A 22,883-nucleotide genomic window follows, 5' to 3' on the forward strand; every position below is an offset into this window, starting at 1 on the left:
GGACATAATCAAGCCTCGAGAGACTGCCATGAGCCCCGGAATGAAAAGTGTACTGTATCTGCGTAGGGTGTTTCAACCGCCAACAATCCACCAGCCCCAAGGTGTCCAAGAGGCCGGACAACCACGCTTGGGCACGGGGGAGATCCCTAGGGGGGTGACGATCCTCAGTCCCTGAAACCACAGCGTTAAAATCCCCCCCAACCACTAGAATCCCCTCCGGAAGGCCAAGGAGGAGGCGCCCCAGATCCGCAAAAGTAGTCGTTTGCAACCCTGGCGGGACATAAACAGAGACGAAAACAATCACTCTACCCTCCAATCTACCCACCAGAACCGTGTACCGTCCCCTGTCATCATGGAGCACCTCATCAACTTCCAACGGGAGCGAGGTCTTAGCCATAATGCCCACACCCCTCGAACCAGACGTGAAGCCCGAGTGGGCCAGAAGGCGATAGCCCCGTCTGTTCATGGCACGAAAGGAGTTTCCAATGAGGTGTGTTTCCTGCAGAAAGACTATATCGGGTGAAATTCGTTTTAAGAACTGCAGGACCACCCCCCGTTTTATCCTGTCCCCCAGTCCATTAACATTCCAGGACAAAAGACTCAGTCCCCTACCCCCCATCAGAGCCGAAATCGATCAATCGCCCCCCAGAGAGCACTTTAGGAATAGCACAACAATACTTTTGCCTTGTGGTACAAATAAACAATACCCAACCCCAACCCAACAGCCCCAACAAAACTGCCCCCTCCCTGCACCCCTGCATGAGCCCAGACAGCCCCCCCAAATTGCAGTGTGCCTGTCGCCCCATGTAACTTAAACTACTAAGACCCCCTAGAGGAGGAAGGAGAACCCCCTCGAGACCCCGCACCACCTCCAATGGAGGGGAGACAAGACACAACAGACAAAAGACCCTAAGCTTGGCCGAAAGTGGCGTCATCCGGAGCGAGCCCCCGTATCAGTACCTCAGACCCGGTCCGGTGGGCACTCTCCTCCCGCTGCCCCCCCCCCCCCCATCATCCCGACCATGACCCCCAGACAAAGTGTCCAGCCAGTCCCCGGCCGTTTCAGGACGGTCAAAAAAGTGAGTGCGACCATCCACCTCCACCCGCAGCCGGGCCGGGAAGAGCATGGCGTATTTTAAGTTCATGCCTCGAAGCCGCCGCTTGACGCCCAGGAAACTCAGTCTCTGCTTCTGGACCGCCTGGGTGAAATCGGGATAAAAGTTCACCTCCATGTTCTCCAGCTTAATCGGCCCTTGCAGTCTGGAAGCTTGCAAAATCGCATCCCTGTCCCGAAAGTTGAAAATACGGGCAATAAGAGGCCGCGGAGGGGCTCCGACCTTCGGTCTGCCTCCGGGAACTCTATGGGCCCTCTCCACAGCAAAGAATTTACTCAGTCCTCGAGGCTGGAGATGGGTAGTGATCAGGTCCTCCACAAAGAGATCCGCCGCCGACTCCTCCCGTCCCTCGGGTACTCCGATGATACGGATATTATTCCTCCGGGCCCGGCTCTCGGAGTCCTCCAGGCGCCGATCCATGAGCGCACTGGCCTGACGGAGCCGGTGCACCTCCGTTTGAAGGGCCGCCACCTCAGTCGTGAGGCCCGACGCGGTGTGGGCCAAAGAGTCGACCCGGTCATTAGTCTTAGAGAGATCAGCTCTCACAAGGTTGACATCAATGAGGACCGCGTCGAGTTTGTGTGCCAAAGTGTCGAATTGCTGGCCCACTGAGGCCTTCATTTCAGCAATGGCGCCCATGACGTCTTGCAAAGTTAGATCCGTGGGCAAATCCGGGGCATCCGGGGGGCACTCGGAGGACTTGTGCTATCCGCCGGGAGACCCCGTCGGGAGGGTGTAGCGGTCCATGATGTTGGCCTGATGTGCGGTGCCACGCCGGGTCGACTTGGCCTTCAACCGCTCCCCATCCTGCTTCGTGGCCATCGTAGCGTGCCTCGCACCCGCACCCGCACCCGCCACGCAGTGGAGAGCAAGCAATCAAGGCCGCGAGCCCCGGGGGCCACCCCAGGACGGCAGAGCGGGCCACCGCAGGCAGGCAGGCAGGGTCTCCCAGCAAGGCCACCCCAACACAAAGAAGCGCCGTGATCCCATTTGCGATAATGGCAAGGGGACTCAAAAGCGAAAGTGAAAGTGTGAGGTACGCGACTGGCCAGGCCCAGCCCGCCGTTGTTGTTCACTTCGCCACTGGGTCGCCCCCAAACTCGAATCCGGGGTCAGGAGAGAAGTGGGCCGCAAACTTCAGTCGGTGCTCACTCCGGCACCCGGGGTCCGATTCGAAAACGGAAAACGGGTACCACCTCGGCTCAGGCTCACCGACACAGTCCCCTCAACCGATGCAGGATGAAGACAGGATAAACGTAGGAGGTTGCGGAGGTCCTCGGGAGCCTCGCACCTACGCGGCCATCTTGGTTGCGCGCTAGGCTCCTCCTCCATGGATTTCTTTTTGATGACCAAATTGTCTATGTTCAAAACAACATGAGAAGAATCTCTAATATTTAACAAGTAAGACCTGTCAAAGTAAATACTCTTATCATCACTATCACTTTCACCTTGGTCATTCCCGTCAACGCACTTAATCTTACCACCTTTAGCTTTTCTGCACATCTTAGAAAAATGTCCCACCAGTTTGCAGACGGAACATTTCTGTTTTATGGCAGGGCAAAGTTTGTTGTTAGCCAAATGAGATTTACTGCCGCATCTATAACAAATAAACTTGTCTTTGTCAGGGAAAACATTACGTTCCTTTAAAGGACTTTGCTTCTTTGTATTAACACTACTATTGCTTAATTTAGCTACAACTGTACTAGCTATATCAGCTTTATCCTTATCTTCTGCTCTAACCTCTTTTGCACTCCTGCATGACATCTCAGCTTTCCTAACTATAGCTAAAATATCAAACAATTTGGAGTCTCCATTTATCCACAATCTATCCTGGATCGAAGAATCTCTAACATGCATGACAACTTGGTCCCTTATGAGATCTTCTTGTAATAATCCAAATTGGCAGTCGAGAGACAATGTTCTTAAAGCGGAAACATAGGTGTCAATCGATTCCACAGCGTGTTGTTTTAGCTGAAAAAACTTATATCTTGTAATTCCAATGCACATCTAAGGGGAAAAATAGCGATCACAATCATTAAGAGCAGCAGTAAAGACATTTTCATCACTACCCCCACTCACTCTAACCATTTGGCTATAAGCGTTAAGTCCCTCAGGTCCAACAGAGTGTAAACAAATTCCTTTTTTATGGGCTGGGGACATTTTCCCTTGAATGTCAAGAGTGTCAATGTAATTAATGAAGTACGCTTTCCATTCAGACCACTTCATGCATGGAGAGGAACCCGCAGGCCAAAAACACTGAGGAGGAGCCAAGTTGTAATGTTGAGTAGACATCTTGAAGTAAAGTAATGAATGTTATGCTGAGGAAAACTGTACAGTGAAAAGGAGTACCACAATGTTGAAAGTTCATCAAATAATAAAAACTGTGATAGCAAAAAGTAAAGGTTAGTGCTGAAGAGGGAGTGCAAGAGTATACACTCTTTTATTTAAACTTGAAAAGTTACTGTAAATGCCTCCGTATCATTTGTGAAGATTTCGTGGCAGGAAAAGGAACAAAAGAAATAAAGCGCTGAGTCGGGCTGAAGTTGCTAGGATACGCGTACAAAACAAAATGGCCACACGTTATGTGAGAAAACGTAATAATGTTGACTCACGTTGAAGGACATGCAGCGTAATGCGCACGTAAGGCTTGACAAAGAATTCAGAAGAGCTAGGGACCTGAAGATGCTAGAAGACTTGTCCGCACTCCAGACTCCACAGAAGCAAGAATTCCTGTAATGTCGTCAGCCTAGAACTGCTGCTGTCGTCATGCTTCAACTGCTAAGGTAGCTTTCAAAAGATGCTCATGTCGACGGTTGAATAAAGACGATGTGGAATAAAAATCGCATTCAGTTCCATCAGTGTCCAACATCCAACTGATAACATGAGCATGGCACGGACCTTAAGCTCTATAATGAAAAGAGAATGGAAGGTCCGTGCCGAGTAACATAGCAACTATATACACAACACCAGGCCCTTGAGTTACAGCCTCAAAGGCTTCTTTCAGATTGGAATTCAGCCCAGGGTCCTTGTTATTCATTAAGAGACTCTTCCAGATGGGGAATAAACCCAGGGCCCCCTGTTACTGTTGTAAGAGTCTTCCGGATGAGGATTGAGTCAACGCCCCAGGTTACTGCCCCACGGCCTCTTCCAGATGGGAATTGAGCTTAGGGCCCCTTCCTACTGCTTCTGAGCCCATGCCCTCCAGACACTGACCCAAGGCATCTTCCAGATAGAGAATAAGCCCTGGGTCCATTGTTACAGTCTTAAAACCTCTTCCACCTGAGGATTGAGCCCAGGTCCCTTTGTTACTGTCTTAGAACCTCTTCCAGATGGTGAATGAGTTCAGGGCCCCTTATTACTGTCTTACCCAGATTGTAGCTGAGCTTAGTCTCTATGGTTACTTTCCAAAAACCTCTTCCAAATGCAGATTGAGCCCAGGGCCCTTTGCTACTGTATTGGAGCCCCTTCCAGATGTGGACAGAGCCCAGGGCCCCATGTCAATGTCTTAAAGTATTATCCAGATGGGGATTGATCTCCGGACCCCTAACTACTTTCCTAGAGCTTCTTCTTCCAGGTGAGGCGTGAGCCCAGGGCCCATTGTTATTGTCTTACAGCTTCTTCCAGGTGAGATGTGAGCTCTGGGTCAATTGTTACTCTATTAGATGCACTTCCTGATGATGTTTGAGCCTAGGGTCCTTGGTTGTTGCACCAGAACATCTAGTAGATAAAAACTGAGCATAGGGTCCCTGGCTGCTGTTCTAGGGCCTCTTTTCCATCGATGACAATTGAACTGACCGTCCCTCTGATCTTTGCTGCATAGCCATTAATAGTTGCTCTGCTCCCTCTCTAGTTTTTTTTATAGCCTCTTCTAGATGAAGATTGACCAAAAACTCCCTCAATGCTCTCTCAAGCATCCACAGGATGAGGGTTGTGGGCAGGGCCCATTGCAGATATGGACTGAGCATGACGCCCCTTGTTACTTCCCCAGGACATATAGCAGATGAGGACTGAGCCCAGGTCGACCTTGTTAATGCCCCAGGGTCTCTGCCACACGAGGACTTATCTCACTGCTTCTTCCAAATGAGTATGCAACCAGAGGCGCCCTAGCTTTGTGGCAAGGCACTACCAGCTGAGACTCATGCCCAGGGTCCTGTGTTACTGTCCCAGGACCATCACAAATTGATGGCAGGGGCCCTTCGTTGCTCTCAGAACCTCTGCAAGTTGAGTAATGACCCACCGTCAGTGGATTCAGGGAGCAGTACTGAAATGCCAGTGACCAGGATCCAGAAAATAGGACCCGTTGTTACTGCCCCAAGCCTCTCAAGAAGGGGATTAGACATCTGTCACAAAGTCTCTACCAGTATGAACTGAATCTAAGACCTCTACTAGAAAAGGACTGAACATAGGGCATTTTGCTGTAGTTTAAGGACAAATATCAGTTGAGCTCTGATCTCGTTTGCATCTTGTTTCTGCTCCAGGAAATTTATAAGACGCAGACTGAACGCAAAGCTTAGTGTTGCTGTTTCAGAGCTTCATCCAAATGAGAACTGAAATCCTCACCTTTTTCTTTTACTGTCCCAGGCACCTAATTTGAAGGAGTTTGAAATCAGGGCTCTTGTTACTGTCATAGGATCTCAACTAAATGCGGAGGGAGACCACCCCTGCTTGTTTCTGCCACACTATTGAGCTGAGGATGCCTTGTTGCTGTCTCATGGTTTTGCCAGATGCAAATTTATCACAGGAAGCTTTGTAACTTTCAGGACCTCAGTCATATGGCAAATGAACCTAGTGCCCCTTGGTACTGTACGGAATCCTGCACCAGGTGCAGAGTAAGCTCATGACCTCATTTAATATCTCAGGATTTCTACTTCACAGGGATTTGCAGGCGGGAATGGTTCCAGGTTTTCTAGACACACAATGTCCCCTACAAGAACCACAGCATGCATTCTAATCTCGATTCGCAATCATGTTTTTTCACAGCATTTTGGTCACCATTTTCAGAAGATCACTTCCCACTTTTCGTTGAACGGAGCTGCTTTACGATTGTAACTCCAGGCTGTTGGCATGACATCCCTCTTTGCATTTCAAAAGCTGTCCCGCCTTGTCCTAATCCTTTTTCTGGACTAGCGATGGGCTTCTTCTCCAGTGAACTTGTCGGACCTGTTCTCCAGGGCCTTTGGAAGTACAGGGACCTGGGCAAGCGTGGGGACCAGTGCTGCAGCTGTCCTTGGAACAACCAAAGCCCAACGCTACTACAAGCCCACTGAAGGGCCAAGTACATCCTCTTTAGGCTTTGACTTTCAGGGGCTAGAGAGGCTGAACAATGTAAGTGTACATCTTTTGAGGATGGTGTGGAGAAGGACATCGAGTTGACCTACCACTTTTATAACTCGCTATTATATACAAGCATTTGCAATGCAATAGGTCTCGCATTCACAACAGTTTGAGCTATTGGCATTGTAAATGACAATAGCTTAAATTCTCGCAAATGCAAGACCTATTGCATTGCAGATATTTTTTGTTTACAAGCACCCCATGCCGTGCTTTCACATTAATAGAGGCCACGCCCCTTTCTTTAGACTAGCCGTGCCTAAGGAAAGGTCTGCAGCCGCTATTAAAGTGAAAGTGCGGTATGGGCACTTTTACCCCCCAAAAAATGTGTTTGTCAAGTTGACAAACAAATGCTTTTTTTTTGGTAAAAGGACCCCATGCCATGGTTTCACTTTAATAGCGGCCGCAGACCTTTCTTTAGACATGGCTCATGGCTGCCTGAAAACAACAACCAACGAAACTTTTCCCCCTCTGACATGAGGGTTATGTTTTATTCGCATTAGAGACCACCCAGCAGCACACTATGTCGCACCAATGACAGCGCTCTGAAGCAGCCATACGGCAACGTGTAGCGCCAGGCGCGCAACACCCATTGGACTCAAAGGGCTTCAGCCCCCCCGGTCGTGTGTGGCAGCCCGGGATGAGACAGCTTCCCGGGCACACACAGTCGCACTCGAGCACTTCACAGGTCTTTAAAAGACCAATTGCATGTTAATGAAGCCTTGCTGTTGTTTCACCCCGTCTAAGAGCCCCTGCAGCTCCACTCTGCCTATTGCTTAAAGATTCAGCCCCCCCCCGAAATGTTTTCTTAGCCCCCCCCCGAAATTTGGCTCTAGTTGCGCCTCTGTGTAGCGCTATACAGAAATCCTTGATAGATACAAAAGTAACATGTAGTAATAATGTATTTTCCATCTGGATTTAGTCCTCGTGCCTCATTACTCCCAAAGTGGCACAACACTTCAACAAGCAAATATATACAATATTGTGCTGACCCCAGAGGGAGAGGATATTGCTCAAGCGTCAGAGCTACCGACTCAGGACTCAGGGACCAGTGTTCGAGCCTTGGCATCGGCTCAACATCAAATCACTTAAACTATCTACTAATGTAAATAAAACAATTTTTAAAAACATCCTAGTCAAGTGGGGTAGGGGGAAGGGAGGGAGAGAGAGAAATTAAAAGAAAAAAATAAACCGATCTCAGAAAGGTGGTTGGGATGGCAAGCAGTGATCAGCGCGGAGTAGAGCTGTAGCCAAGGAGCGAGAGAGAAGCTGTTGTTGCAGGAAAGCATGTTGTGCCTGCAGTAGGAGAAACTCATTAACCCCTTCAGTGCCACGCGCCCTTTCCCCCTCCTGTGCCGGGCATTGCACTAGTGGGTGGGGTTCATGACGAGATAGTCTCGACATGGGCACAGCGCAACCGTGCTCCATGACGAGACTATCTCGTCATGGGCACTGAAGAGGTTAAAGAAAATAGTGCTTACAGACTAAATAAGACCTACCGTGTAACAACAGAAGTAAAAGGGCCAGTCCTCGTGGGAGGTTACAAATGAAGACAAGGCGGTACTAAGGAGGCACTAACAATCCAATTAACCAATCAGAAGCCAGCGTTTAAGAAGAACAATGACACAAGCCAATGACAAATATGGACTAAGAGTGGGCGGGGCTTCAAGTCCATACTTGAATACAGCATGCCTCGCAGCACATGCGCTGCCCAGGCTCAACCTAAAAACATTATTTTACCTTAAGAATGATGCATAATATCTGCTAGAAGTTAGATTGCATTGATTGCTTCTGGTAAATCTGTGCCAATTCTGATACAAACAAGTGTCAACATGGTGGCTCATAGGGCCTTCACACTGGTGTCACCACAATAGCAATGCATGGCACCCTGACAGAGGCCCATGGGTGCTGAAATCAGTGCCACTCACAGGGAAGGCAGATGTAGGAATGAGGTCTGGAGGTTGGCAATCTCTCTCATTCAAATCTTGATCAAACTAAACAGCATTCACAGGCCTTTGCTCTTGGCATCTTCGCACACCAGAATGGGAGCTGCAATTTAGAAAGCTGTAATTTAGACTCTTGGTGAATAACATCACAAGTTCACCCAGAAGGGTATCTTGGCTCTGAATAACAGATGTTTTATTGTTACTCAACAGTACTCATTTTATAGACCTCAGAAGGATGAAAGGCTGAGTCGACCTGCTGGGATTTGAACCTGTGACCATGAGGTCAAACCCACTCCCCTACAATGGATGCATTAGCCCACTAAGCCACCAGACCTGGCAGTAAGTTAAGGTTTGTCATGTCAGGCACTACTACCTCCTTTTTTCCCTCATGTTGCAGCAGCAAAGTCTTGTCCACGGTCATAGAGTGTATTCCATAGTCTCCCAGTGGAGAAACTCACAATTTCCTGCCTCTAGTATCACAGTTTCTCTGCGCAGGTGCGTAGTGTTGTTCTAAAGCAAAATGTGATTTTCTGAATGAGGCAAGGGGGTCAGCTCACATCCGGAAACACTGACCATTTGGCTCAGCCAACTGGCCACTCAAATTCATATTCAAATGTCTGCAGAGAGCCAAAAATTTAACACTGCATTTAACAGCTGCATAAAAGAGGGTCATCTAGAAAAGCTTGAAAGACTGGTTCATGGAGTCTAGTCTGGTGGTGTCAACAGGTTCCCTCAGATGCCTGAGACTGATGCCATGTCTAATTCATTTTCAATATCTCCTGTGGTGGGTTCATCTTTGCCTACACTTCTTTGAGCATGTCAGTGCTTAATATGTAAGGTATTGGGGCCCAAACTTCTGCTCAGAAGCCTACTGCCTGTGATATGAATATTGTGAGAACCAAATACTAAGGCTGTGTGGTCTTGATTGCACCTCATGCCTGTTTCATCCACCACCAGACACACCTTCTTCCTTCAGCTCACTCTTGAAAGTTCTTTTTTCTCCCTTATTTCTCTCTTTGTCACGTTTATCTGCCTTTCTCTTCCTTCCCTCCTTTTCATGTTCTCTCTTGCTTTAGGTGAAAGTCTGATGCGGAAAAAAAGTGGTGGTCCCCAAAAATAAGTGCCGTGGGCCCCACCTGCAAGTCTGGTTTAAACTAAGCACTGGAGCGTATATTGCTCAAAGACAAAACCCCAGAATCCTAGCGAAGTTCGCTCACAAAGCCAATCTTCAAATATGGAGCTAAATTTGTTCCATTGGAAAACATACAGACTAATCTCGCCTTTGTCTGCATAAGGTCTGAAATAGTTATTTCCAAAACTGGTGCTAAAGGAATTTGAAAAATTGAGTGAGACAGAGGAGCTGATCCTCATAAACTGTCTTATACATCAGCATTAGGACCACAGACAGATCAATTGCATTTAAATATTTAGTCAGGCGGTTCACTCAGCGGCGGCTCCTCCGCTAAGGCGGAGGAGCGTCTCGCCACTGCTTCAACTGCAAGCTGAATCCAAAAAACAAAATGATAATAACGTTCAGTTATTATCATTTTGATTTTTGGATTCAGCTTGCATTGAAGCGGTGGGGCGGGGTGGGCTCCCTGCGTCACGGAGAGGAGGAGTGGTGTATGCCCCTAAAGTTCACATGACGGTTTGGCAGGCAGCCTTGGGCCGGTCAAACCGTCATGCACACTTTGCATGTTCTCCACCTAGGCTGCATTACAGCCTGGGTGGGGAACGTGCACAGCCTGCCAGCCCCTGTCTGAGTGCCAAACCACGGCGCTCAGACCAATCACAATTCTGCTGTAAGGCAGCATTGTGATTGGTCAGGGGATTTTGGGAGGCTGTGTGCTCCGCTTCCTGGTTCCTGCTGCAGAGAGGACGGAGGAGAGGTGCCGGCGGAATTAAGGTAAGTGGTTTATAAAAAAAAATATTCTACCCCCCTCCCTCTGTCCCCAGGCCCCAACACCGCTGTTGTGTAGCAGCCGCTAATGGGTTCACTACCTGGGAAACTGAGCAATATGTCAGCCGCTGCTCTGTAGCTTTTAGGAGGCAGTCAACAAAGGCGATCAGCAAGTTTTGCGGTAAAGACTAAATAATATGAATGTTGAGCAGGGCTACTATTTGTGCTAAGATATTGCATGACAAAATGTGATCTAGAGTGGTTACTCTTGGTGGAATAAGGTAAGATCTCTGCATGTCAGGCACTCTACCTCCTTCTCTCCATGAGGACTCTTGTCCACAGACTTAGAGTACATTCCATAGTCTTCCAATGGAGAAGCTCAAAATGTCTAGCCTCTAGTATTACAGTTTCTCTGCACGGGTGCACAGTGCTGTTCTAACTTAAAATATGAATCAGAATAAGTCTCGGGTGTCAGCATACATCCAGAAACATTGACCGTTTGGCTCTGCTAACTGGCTACTCAAATTCATGTTGAATTTCAAATTCAAATGTTTGAAGATAGTCAGTCCTTTAAAAGTGTGTTTGTTGGACCTGGTCCTCTCTGCACGGTCACCCTCAAACCTTTTGCCTTCACCTCTCCTGTTTTGCTAAACTTGTTTTTGTTGGCTTTAGAGAGCTTTACCACTGCTAACCAGTGCTAAAGTGCCTGTGCTCTCTCTGCCGTAAACATGATACAATTGCCCTTCACCTAATTGGCACATTTAATTTACTTGTACATCTTTAGTGAATGGTACTCCATTTACCATGGGCCTGTAAATAGAATTCTACTAGTGGGCCTGCAGCACTCATTGTGCCCCCCACCAACGTTGCCTTTTAAAACATGTCTCAGGCATGCCTCTGCAGACTGTAGTGCAGTTTTGAACGGTCATTGTGACTTGGCAAAATAAACCTTTTGCCAAGCCTAAACCCTTCTTTTTAATTCATATAGGTCTCCCCTAACGTAGCTCCTAAAGACTCAAAGGGCAGGGTGCTTTATATTTAAAAAGTAGGGCATGTGGGTTTATTTTAATGTCCTGGTAGTGAAAAACACCTAAAGTCATTTTTCACTATTGCAAGGCCTATCTATCCAATTGGAAAACAGTGAGTTATCTTATTACACTCAATAAGTAACAACTTACGTTTGGGAGCAGATACACTCGAATTGTAATTTTAAACCCTCTTGAATGGTCAAGTCAGATTATAAGTCTCAATTCTGAAAAGGCCACTTTTAGAAAGGTGGCTATTTCTTGTCCTGATCATGTGGTGCCTGTTGCCTGGCTCCTATGTCTCATGACTGTGAACATTTGGCCTTTGTGTATTATTCCCAGACAGCAAGACAAAGGGGGGGCTTGGTACTTAGAGGATGGTAGGGGGAAAGCTATTCCCTGCCCGTTAACATTTCAAAGAGCTACCTTCAGCGCCAGTGGTGGCTGGTGACATTTGAAAGTGGTGAGGCGTAAAAGTTGCGTGCCTTACACTGTGGTGAGGGAGCGAGCCCGAACATATCAAGTGGGGTTCGGGGGGGGGGGGGGGGGGGGGAAGGCAGAGCGGTCAAATGGTGCATTTTCAAGCCTGAGACCAAGATTTACCCGCAGTTAATGTCTACTTGGTCCAACAACAAAATATATTTGAGTACTTAACATTCTCAGAGCACTCCATATATCTGCCTCCACCGCTCTCTACTTTACGCTCTCTTTTTAGCTAGAACTCTGTCTTGCTCCCGCCTCTAGAGAATACGACGCAATATAAACATGAATAAAATATTATTTTTTGCCATTTCTAATTGAAATGTATTTGATATTCGCCTTGCTAACATGATACTGGAAAAATGTACATTTAAAATTCCTGTTTTCTTCCCCTCTGATCTCTATTGAAATCTGTACTGTGCGTTTCTAATTCGAACTCCTGAATCCCACGCTAAATTCTGCGGCTTTGTTTTGTAAGAAATCACCTCTCAAGAGCCCCCGCCACTACACGTATGCCCCATTATAATCCCTTCTGCGCCCCCTCTCTCCATCAATTGTATGCTCTACCCGCTAGCGACCTCAGCGTCCTTCTTTCCCTTTTCAGCTATGCCAACGTCAAGAAGTGCAGCAACGAGGGCCGCGCTTTGATTCAGCTGGATTTTCAGCAGTTTCTGATGAAGCTGGAGAAACTGACGGACATTAGGCCAATCCCGGATAAGGAATTTGTGGAAATCTACATTAAAGCCTACTACCTGACGGAGAATGATATGGAGCGCTGGATCAAGGAGCACAGGGTAACTCTGGCATTGAACACATTGAATCTGTGCATGCCTTCCTCCCTGCTGATGAGGCTGTTTACCTCTGAAGCAGTCGCGGCTCGTGGGGTGGAGGGTGAGGTCGCAGGGGGGGGCGGGGAGGGGGGAGTTTTAAAATAAATAAAAAAAATCCTACCTGAGCAGGTCCGCCGTCCGCGCCGCCTCGGGTCCGTTGGCACCTACAGCCCCTCTCAGCCAATCCTGCCAGCGCCAGGAGTGGCTTAGGGCACGGTTACTGCTCGCCCGCCTGCCCATTAGGAGACCGAGGTTTGAGCCTTTGCTCAACCCTCGATCTCCTAATGGGCATGCGCCAGCCAGAGAAGACACTAGTGCGCATGACTGGGCACGGCGTGAAAATTCGCTGACCTTCCCCACTCATGCGTACTTGTGCTGCTGACTGTTGCCCCTGCCTGGTCCGTCTGACAATCATGTCAGTCAACATGACGCCGGACTGCCCACCCCTTCAGACTCTGAAGGGGGTGGGTGGTCCGACGTCATGCTGACTGACATGATTGTCAGTTCTCCCTCGGCGTCTTTGAACTTAAGTAAACTGATTCAGTTTACTTAAGTTCAAAGACGCCGAGGGAGCTGCGGGAGGGGGGGCTACGCCCCAACGCCCCAATGGACGCACTGCGCCTGTTCAGCACACTCACAAAGGAACTTGAAATCAGCCTTATGTCAGCACAGACTACCTAGAGCCTTGACAGGGGAAAGAGAGAAACTTTCCAGAACTCTTTGTGGAAGTAGTCTAGGAAGTACCCTAACTTCAAAGGCTGGCACCAGGTATAAATATTGGACCTCTTGAACCACTCATCAGATCACTTCTGAACCTGTGGAAGACTCAGAAAAAGGACTTCCCTGCTGCTTGAAGGACTGTGCTGCTGCCTGATGAAGGAAGACTGGACCTGCTCCTTGAACCAAGGACCAATAGAGGTTCTCCAAGGACTAGCTGACTGGCCTCCTACTCTCTCCTACAAGCACACAACAAGCTTCAGAGGCCTCCCTGCAACTACCCAGCTGACCTGCTGCAACTGTGCCTGATTGGGCACTCCTAGTCTCTGCTAGAGTGAGTCCCTGATCCCCAAAATGTGTCTCCCCAGGTCTTGCACCCTTGGCTGGCATCAGCGTGCATTCCTCTGGCAAGAAATGTAAAATCTTGAATTTTTGGGCTCTCCATGACTGTGAATGGGCCTGTTCGCGCCAAGACTCTGCCACGTTTGTGAAGGTCCATTGAACCTGACTCTTAGTGCTATAGAGACCACCAGAGATGACTAGAAAATGAGATCTGCACTTTGCGCTCAGCAAAGACAGCCCGCGGTGATCTCCAATGCAAAGCTCCAGCATTGACCATCCGCAACGCATGACCAGATCTTGACGCTACAGTGATGACTGTCCACGATGCCAGGCCTGCTTTTTGCGCTACAGTGATGACCATCCATGATGTCATCCCTGTTCCTCTGGGCCTCCTCCACCGCAAACTGGACTCATCACCCCCGTACTTGGGGAAGGTCCCTATATCAGGCCCATGCTCCCTTACGGTTGGATTGAACTTGTGACATTACCCCGGTCTAGCATGACCAGGTGACCATGATTGGCGCTTTGTTCTTTCAGGAGCTATACTTACCTAAAGTTTGAAATTTAATATCTTTGGTTCTACTAATTGGATGGTTGTCATTCTGGTGTGATTTTATTTATTAGCATTTAATCTATTTTCCTAAATTGGTGTGGGATTTTTCTTGATTTGTGTATTCACTTTTTTACTGTTTGTGTGCTGCATAAATACTTAACACGTTACCTCTAAGTTAAGCCTGACTGCTCTTGTGCCAAGTTACCAGAAGGTTAAGCACAGGTTCATTTTGTGACTTTTTGTGGTTCAACCTGATAGAGATTGTGGTTGTTGCTTGAGAAGGGTCTTCACCCCAAACAACCAAAAACCCAGTTTCCTCCAGCGTTTTCTAAAGGCGTTGAAAAGTCTATAAACAGGTTTTACAGTAAAGGCTAAACATTATGAATTTTGCGTAGCGCTGTTTTTCATGCTGAAGTGTTTGCATGATAAACATGAGCTCGAGTGATTACAAATTCTGATGAATGGTCATCAGTTAGGATTTCCAAAGGCAGCACCTGGCCCTGGCACTGCCCTTGCTCCCCATTGTCTCAGGGTTACTGAGGCAGTGCAGGAACTGAAAATAAATAAGGCTTTTAGATAGATGTTTAACTTGGATAGTTGCCACACATTGCAATTCGTCTAATCCCATAAAAGAAAATAGGAAGCAGTTGGGGGATGAGTGGGAGAAGATGTCAGTCAAATGACGTCATCATCAGTCAAAGGGCGTGTAATGTAAACTCTGCTAACCCAGGCCTTTTGATCAATTGGCCTGCATGTACAGGTCACCACTGCTGAGTCTAGAAAAACCTTTGCAAGGGTTAGATGCAAGAATAGCCTCATTCTGTTTAATCTTTTTCTGGGAGACTTAAATAGCTTATTAACTCAAAATGGGCCCACGTGCAATTATGAATGTGAGAGTTATGGGACCAAGTAAAAAAAATGCTTTTTATCACCTTGGATCTCAATCATAAAGGAGAGACTTACACCACAGGTGTCATCGCAGCAGCCCACCTAGAATAGTCACAGGGAATCTCAGAGCAAATGTCCTTCCTAGAGTATGGAATGGCTGGCCAAAGTCAGTACCCTGGAAGTGGTAGGCTGCTGCTCTGTGATGAGTCCATGGGAATTGTGAAAGCAACCCATCTAGCAGTGTTCACTGCCTACTAGCTGTCTGTTTAGCGTATTACTACCAAAGTCCTACCAATAGGTCAAACCTTCTTTAAAAAAATGAGGGTGAGCCTAGAGCTGGTGCAAACCATTCCACAGCTCTTCCAGAGGCACTCCAGTTGTCGGAAGTATTTGAAAGCGGTCAGCAAAGTCCTTGTCTGACTCCCCTTTTAGCACTAGCCTTGCTGGGTTTTATCCGGGCAAATGTATCTAGCAGACGGCTCCTGAACAACTTAACTAATCGTGCAAGCCAAGCAACAAAGTGCTGCTGATGGCATCCCTCTGGAGCAAGAAACTGTCTACCACAGGAGAAAACTAAGCCTCCCTACTCCTTTGTTTTCTAGTAGCTTGGAAGGTCAAAAGGTCATCTAGGGTTCTTCTAGCTAGCTATGCCATTAATAAAGCTTCAGACTAACAGTAACAATCTTCATTCATTCTAATTCTGCCCTAATAACTGCAAAACCACTTCCGTCCCCCAGAGTCCCGACAAGGACTATGTGAAATGTAGGTGATTTTTCAGACATGAAGATGGTGCTATGTAGCTCAGCCCCATTCCCCCACAAGCCTCCACGTCAGCCCTGATAGCTAAAAGGACATTCTAGGACCATCTGGAGACCCTCCCAAAAACATAGCCCACAAGCAATGCAGATCTGGCATCTCTCTATTGCAAGGTTCAAAGGCTCTTATTCCTTCTTGGCAGGTTCACTGTTAATGGTAACAACCATCCAAGGAGTTATGACCATCCGCTGTTCTCGAGTCAAGCCTAGTGGTAGAACAGCATTGGATGACTTCATTCACATGCACGCACAAATAAAAACCCAACACGTTTGTGGTGACTTGTTCTGGCAGAACATATGGTTGACCTTATGAGGTTCTTTGTAAGACGCAAAGAAGCGGATCCAGATCCTGGAATTTGTTGGCCCGTAGTGTATCATTTGCAAACTTGCACCTGTGTGACACCGATGCAAGTGAATGTGTTTATGTAAACATAACGATTCAACATTTATAGGAGGTATACTACTCAGATAAGTTAATTTTGACACATAGATGTGTAGTGAACCACTGTTTTCAAATGCACGTTTCATGACTTTTTTTGTAAATTTGTTTATTCAATTTTCTCTTAGCATGAACACAAATAACATTGCAGCATTGCACAGTAGGAACATCGATATACGCCACTCTTTGCGTGATGTCTGTCAGGGTTGAGCAGAGGTAGGGACCAGCAGCAAGGAGCAGAGGAACGGATCCTGCAGTCATTCATGCTTCCTTACTTGTGGATTCTCGGAGGTCGGTTATATGACATTTAAAGTGCATTAGAAATCAGTGCCACTTTTCCATGTAAAGTCCATATTAAGGTTCCATTTATAAGCATGTGTACCCTTACTGTTGGAAAATTCATTGTTTGGAAGTGGAAAGGTTTAGAGAAGTTCAGCAAAGCCTTTGGGCGTCACACCACATCTGACTGAGTAATATGGAGGTGGCAGTCAGAGTTTCACTAAGAGAGACAGAAAAATATATGAACTTCACCCCGAGTAGGACGGGTATGGCCAGACGTGGGTCCCGTGCTCACAATGCCACTGGATTTAAGCTAGCCTGGCTGATGAGGGGTATACCCTGGAACCAGGTCCAGGATGCTTGTTTCTGGTCCAGGGAGAACCTGGCCTAGCAGTTTGGGCTGGTCTTTTCCCATAGGGAGCATGGTCCAGAATGATTTGCATATGGCTGGGTCTAAACTGGAATTGCACAGTGGGCAAAAGAATGATGGATTTATGCCCAGATCCCTGAACCTGGGGTGAATGTCTGGCATTATTCTGCATTCGGGCCATCAATTGTTCTTTTGGCATTTAATTCCGATGGAGGAAAGCCAGTCAAAAAGAAGGTCATCGTTGACCGTGTCAAACACGGCAGAGAGATCCAATAGGATCAGGGTTGCTGACCATGTCAGACACGGCCGAGCGATACAATAGAATCAGGGTTGCGTTGCCTCCATCTGAGGTGTCATTTCTTCAGTGGCGGTAATTAGTGCGAGTTCCATAATATGATGACTACAAAACCGAAACTGATTTGGGTCTAGTAGCTGATTGTGGTTGATAAAGGTCATTGGTTGCAGGTTAACAGTCTTCTCAACAACTTTGGCCAGGAACAGTAGGCCAGAGGTCGGTCTGTAGTTATTCGGGTCCCTTACATCTAAGTTAGGTTTTTTTAGGAGTGGGATTAGATTTACGATTTTGATACATTTTAGTTGGGACCAGAGCAAACAATTTAAGGAAGATTCTAACCATTGATGATAACTGCAAGTAATTATATCTAGTCCTAATGGAGTCTCGGGTGTGGTCTGGGCAAGAGAGGAACTTAGCGAGGCGGCGTTAAAATTGTGCCATGGGAATCATGCTGGGAGCAAATCAGTTCAGCTGCTTTAAAGTTCGCAAGTCATGCCTCTGATCTCAAACATGACCTCCATCTGGTCAGACCAAAGCAGGGGGAGAGAAGACACCCATTTGAGCTGTTGGTTATCGGAGAAAATTTAATCAAGAAGGTGGGCCGCAACATGTGTTGGGCCTACACTCATGGAGTTAGGCATCCGCTGGCCATTTGGTCAAGAAGATTAACAGACTCATTGTCTAGGGGATTTTCCAGGTGATAATTAAAATCACCAAGAAAAGTTAGATTTGATAGATTAGCTTTTAGTTCCAGCAAATTGCCTATGTTGTTAAGGAACGTGGCTCTCGGTACTGGAGGATGATAAAGAGTCCATTGAAGGAATGACGGCTGCTAAGTTCCATCTTAAACGCTAAGGCTTTTCAGAAATGAGAGTCAGGAAGAGCTTTAAAAGAGGTTTTAAAATGATCGTGGAAAATGATGGTAAGGTTGCCGACCCATTTCCCTACTTGGTTCGACCTGAAGATCCTAAAGCCCGATGGCAAGGCAGAGATGAGCTCTGGGTCTGAAGCGGCGTCAGCCCAGGTTTCTTCAACAAAAGCCATATCAAGACCATGTGCAACCAAGAACTCAGCAAATTCAGTAGAATATTTAACTAAGGATCTAGTATTAATGAGTGTGCCATGGCACCTGAAGCTGGATTTGCTAATAACCTTGTTATTTAATTAGTGAGAACGAAAGAGCTTAACTATGTAATTAGTGAATGAGAGCTTACATGTTGGGCATGTCGGTAAGTCATCACAACAATGAGGCTCTAACCAGGGACCAGTGCAGGTCTTACCTGAGTGGTTTAGGTGTAGCAATGTATCCCTGGAATAACAAATCACACCTGCCATATCTGTAAAAAAACACAAGGGGCGCTGAGCATGGTCAGAGCATGGACGGGTGCAGATGGGCTTGTCTTAGACGCGCCCTTGGCGTGCCAGTGGTGTGCCCGCTGCACGGATGCGCATACAAGCTGGCTTTGTGGCCCGGCATCCGGGGATGTGATGGGGGCGTGGTCTGGAGTACTACCCACCGCAACTAAAATCAATAAAATGCAGCCAAAATAAAGCAACGAACTGGGGTCCAGCAACCCCCGCTATACCCCACAAGCTCCCTTGTGGAGCACATCTACTGGTAACCAAGGTAAGGTACAATAATAGTAAGAACAATAAAAATCCATAAAATTAAAATAAACCGCACTGTCAAGATTGTGGTAGGAGAGGGATACAGGAGCCAGCCAGATATGATCATTTCAGGCTCTGAGTGTCAAATTTTGATCAGAAGGTTTTGGAATGCAACAGATAAAAATGAACCTCATAGCCATAATATTTGGAGGGATTGAGACGTGCATATGCCAGGATATTGCAGCTAAGAGCTGTAGAAGGTGATACTGTGGTGGGAAGGTGAGGGTAATCGCCATTTTGATTAAGTAGTGATCTACTTCCGCGAAGTGTGATTTCGCAGGGCAGGTGACAGTTAAATCACTGATTATTTTTCATTAAAAACAAATATTTCATGCAGCCAATCCAAAGCCATCACATAGAAATTGGCAGAGAAAATTAGTGTGTGGCCAATAGCGAGTGAAGTAATATTAGCATAAAATATGACTTCAGAGCATGACTCCAGGAGAATTTGGCAGCATGCTATAAATATTCACCTCTAATACAACATCCTTTCCTTGCTCAGTGTAAACAGCGAACAATAGAGTGTAAACTCGTTGACTTTTATGGCTGATATGTATCACCTGAGGCGTAGGGACGTATATCCTGGCTGATGGCTCACTTACTGCCTTTGAACTGCTGGGTGTTCCACGGTGCTGGGACAAAAGCGTGGCTGTCTCTTTTTTTCCACGTTTAATGGCTTCTTGTGGTATTTTGACATTATTATCTTTTTCAATCCAAATAACAAACTCACATGTCCGCCGCTCAAATTAATTTCATATCTCTCTATACTAATTCACCATTAATCTTTTTTGGGTTCCGGAGTAGCGTGCTACTCGCTAGAAAAGCACTTTGACGCCTCGTCAGGGGTGGTAAGCGCTATATAAATACAATTACAATACAATTATAGAACTGTGAATTGTGTGTTTAGAAAAAAAATATTTTTATTATAAGTTTTACACAAGCACTATGAGCCTTTGTTACACTGTGCAATATACAGTTGATTATAGATGGCAAATTGACGTCAGATCTGATACATAGAACAAAACCCTATAAACCTAACAACATTCAATGGTTGGTCCATATATCATCTGCAAGCCTTTATTGTATAGTTGTGAACATAACAAAACTTAGCTAAAAACTCAAAAGTTATATTGTGGTTTAAACCCGGGGAGCACTACGCAGAGCACTAGTTAATTAGTAAACATTTTAAAAAAAAAATATTTACTCTTATTTTGTTTGTAATCTTTATTGAGACAGTGGATAACTTAAAACAGCAGGCCTACTCTCTGCCATATGCACATAGCAGACTGTACTTGCATTTGGGGATTATATTAATGTCCAGGCTGTCAGGAGTGGAATTCAACGTGTGGAACAGATTCCAAGACTTTGTACTTTCAGGGGCTTAAGTTCTGAATTTATGAAGAGTTAGAATATAATAGTAATTATAGTAATTTTCAGTACTGGAACATTAAGTTCACTCACAAAGCAACGCCTCCTTATCGCTCCTCTTTATTTTAAAAGTACAGAACATTTCTCAACATTTTTAGTACAACGTAATTTAGTTTGCAAAAGGAGACAGACAGCACATGCATTTTAGACACGACCATGTTGCAGCCAACCTGTAATTAGTGGAATTGTTCGTTATTTTGGTAAACTCTCATCTTGTTAAAACAAGCCCCTCAGGTCTATGTTCCTCACTTAGCTTCAGCACGGGTCATTTGTCTTTGGATCTGACTGTGTTTGCTTTTATATAGGAGTTTAATTTAAAACGTTTTCAAAATCAGAGGTACCTTTCATGTGTGTCATGGTATTTACAAAACGTTAGAATCTTTTTTGTGTTTGACGAGGAACCACTGTAATCCATTCTTTGGTGTTATTATACAGAAATAACTGATTCCACATTTAATTGCAAGTTCAGCTATGTTTTAGCTGACAGCACGATTTTGGTCGATTTCATGTAATTTAGAAGAATGATATGAGAATTTAGTTCAATTCCCATTTGGTGTGCTGAGCCTGAAAGAGGTACATTTTCCTTCCTTGTACTTTTTTAAACATTGTTTTTGTTATTGTCATCATTTCAGCTTCAACAGTTGTGTCCCTCCCCAGACAGCTTCTGTTGTATACAATATTAGAGCATTTTTGATTAGAGACCGAAACCACAGTCAGCAAGAGAGTCATCATTTTGAAAAACATTACAAAGTAAATGATAACTAATGTATACACATCTGTGGTCTACATATATGTGTGAGTTTGAAAACTTCAAACAGGGAAGCGAGATGACATATTCGTTTTATGGCGAAATATGCCAACAAATAAATGCATGAGGTGTTCAATTTAGTTGTATAATCTTAAGGGTTTTCAACATGCAAGCTCTTGCAACACACAAATCACGAATACCCGTGTTAGTGCTTTGACATTGGGCAAACAGACCCTGCTGCCTGGGAGGAGAAGGAGCAGATTGTTCGAAAACTTGATTTTGTGTAGGCAGGGGAAGATTAAGTGATTTGCCCAGAGTCACAGGATGTTGAGCAGGCACTTAGACCCTTATCTTATCATCTTAAATGTTTTTCTATAGCACAAGGCTACCTTGGGCCTCCCAGCGCTGAGACAAGCACACCTGCTGGATCCTAGCTAATTTATAGGGCGTGAACATGACACAGATTAGAAGCGATGAGTCTTTAGAAATTTCCTGAAGGTGGTTTCTGGAAGATCCATTCTAAGGTTGGTAGGGGGATAGTTCCATGACCTGGAGGTCAAGTGTGCAAAGAATTGTCTACCACATCTCACCTTTCTGACCTTGGGTCCTGTGATCAGCGTTAAGTTCCCGGATCGTAATGGTCTCCTGGGGGTATAGGGGCTAAGAAGTTGCTGAATGAGGTAAGAACCCTTCCGTGCGTTGCACGATGCACCATGCCAAGCACTTGAAATAGATAATTTTTTGCACCTGAAGCCAGGTTCCCCAGTACCAAAGTCGGTAGCTTTGGCCATTCCACCACATCCTCTCCCCTGGCTTGCTTCCTTGTTGGTATCCGATTGCAGATACACATGTTTACATTGCTGATGGTATTTATTTTGGCACTAGGAATCTTGCATTTGAATTCCTCCTGCACTGCCCCTCTTTCTTCTCCCATTCACCACCTCGTCCTGTTCACTCCACATAATTACAATCCATGCCACACAATGCCACTACACATAATTCAACCCCACTCCATACCACATAATTAAATTCCACATAATTCAACATGCCACACAATTAAGTGCCACACAATTCCACAATGCACAAATCAACACAGTATAATTCCACTACACACAACACATTTCAACATCACACAATTCCATAGCACAAAATTCAACTCCACACAATTCTACTCCACATCTCTCCTCTTCATGCCACATAATTACAATCCAATAAATTCAATACTGCTCATTTCCACTCCACTCAATGCCACATAATTCCACTTCACCTAATTCCACTCCAACAACAAAGACAATCGCAGCTTGCAGGGGACTCCAAGTCCCAGATATCCAAGCGCCAGGAGGCGTGCCCAGGGGGCAGGACCAGTTTAATCCAACACTACAAAGCGCTTCGCTGCCTCCCGCTGTGTGGGACGCGCTCGGGCAAAGCCCGGGCCAAGGGAGGCCCGTTTTACGCCCTTCAGCGCCAGGAAGAGACAGGGCAGGACGTGCAAACCTAAAGTAGGACAATGTAACCATGTGTACTCTAAGAGCCATAACATGAAGGGACAGTTGCTGGTCCCTACTCTTCCTAGGTTCGATGACGCCCCCCAGCAAGACCAGATGTATGCCAATCACAGACTGGTGGATAGGAGTCTCAGACCAAGTGGTATAAATAATGAGCATGAGTCAGGTAATCCCCGCAAATAGAAATGTCAAATCCTTTGACCTTTTTA

Source organism: Triturus cristatus, chromosome 4_2 (genome assembly GCF_964204655.1).
Source record: "Triturus cristatus chromosome 4_2, aTriCri1.1, whole genome shotgun sequence".
NCBI lineage: Eukaryota > Metazoa > Chordata > Amphibia > Caudata > Salamandridae > Triturus > Triturus cristatus.